Here is a 1,628-nt window from a genome sequence, read left to right on the forward strand (position 1 = left end):
TGACTCTTTTTGTTGTGTGCTTTGTCCTGCACACTATGTACACACAAATAATGAGTTAGCAGGGGGTAATTATGAGCTAGAGAGTCCTGTTTTGTGGGCACAACATGGAAGGCTTTTTGATGCTAGTGAGTAATCCAAATCATTTCCTGCTTTGCCAGATATATCTTGACACATTTTAAATTCCAGTTTGCATTCCTTGACAAGCAAAGTCTCAGGCACCAGATAAATAATGCATGAATCAGTCATGTTATTTAGACATGTGTGAGATAGATGAGGATACAGATGGAATATAACTATGAATTAATATATTCAATGCTCCACTGCATTCAGATAATAGTTAGAAAGACCTTCCAGCTGTCTCAGAATTTGAATTACAAGCTTGTTTTAAGAGCTTCCAGAGTAGGAGTCCCTGTAATTCACTGTTTTCAGTGTTAGAGATATGCTGGGAAATGCTGCAGACAGTGTAGTGGTGGCCTGTTTCAACTGCCTTTCTGAAGCATTGTAAAAATTTAATTACTCCACTGAAATTCTTTGTGATGAGCTGGGCAGACCTACTGTTAGTTTGTTGATAACAACATATCCTGGCAGATCTTCTCTGTTATGTTTTTTTCTGTATTGCTTATCTTGTTGAACTCTTGCCTTTTATCAGCACAGAGAATTTTCCTCAGCAATATGGGGTACTTTCCCATACAGCAGACATCTGCCTTGTTAATATGCCAATTTTTTTCTTTCTTTTTTTCATTTGAAAATACAAAAAAATATTTTTCTTTAACTAAGTATGAGAAGGAAAATATGGGGGTTAGATTTCTAATTTGAGGCTAGCATTTTGCCTTGCCTTCTGTCTATTTTGGATGTTATTTATGTACCCACTTCTAGCTGGTCACAGTGCAAGGAAAGTTGAAACCTCAGTACATGAGAGACATGGACCTCTTGAAGCGCGTCCAGAGAAGGGCCACAAAAATTATCTAAAGGGTGGAATACTTCTCCTACAAGAGAGCTGGGGCTGTTCAGCCTAAAGAAGAGAAGGCTCTGTGGAGACCAGAGCACGGCCTTGTAGTATCTAATGGGGGTCTGTAAGAAGAAAGGGGACAGATTCTTTAGCAGGGTCTCTTGTGATGCGGCAAGGGGAAATGGTTTCAAACTAAAAGAGGAGAGATTTAGGTTGGGTGTAAGGAATAGGTTTTCTACAATAAGGGTATTGAGTCACTGCAACAGGTTGCCCAGAGAGATGGTAAATGTCCTGTCTTTTGGGACATTCAAGGCTAGGCTGTACAGGGCTCTGAGCACCATGATCTGGCTGTCCCTGTTCATTGCAGGGCAGTTGGATGAGATGGCATTTAAGGGTCTCTTCAACTGAAATGATTCTATGAAACCTTCTAGGACCCATTCCAGCTTATCAGCTGCAGTGGATCAGCATCCTGGCTAGCTAAAACTTTTCTCTCTGCATAATCTGAGGAAAGCTAGCAAAACTGTGGCATGCCTGTATGTCTGAGAGCCTGTGGTGTATCTACAGGAGCCCTCTTGTTCATGCAAATGTTTTCAAAAGGCAGTGAAAATATGGTAGAAAAAATAAAAAATCTTTTTCTCACTCTGATGACAGGTGAGATGCAGATGTGCTAGACTGCCTG

Source organism: Tympanuchus pallidicinctus, unplaced genomic scaffold, assembly GCF_026119805.1.
Source record: "Tympanuchus pallidicinctus isolate F22 unplaced genomic scaffold, pur_lepc_1.0 scaffold1, whole genome shotgun sequence".
Lineage (NCBI taxonomy): Eukaryota > Metazoa > Chordata > Aves > Galliformes > Phasianidae > Tympanuchus > Tympanuchus pallidicinctus.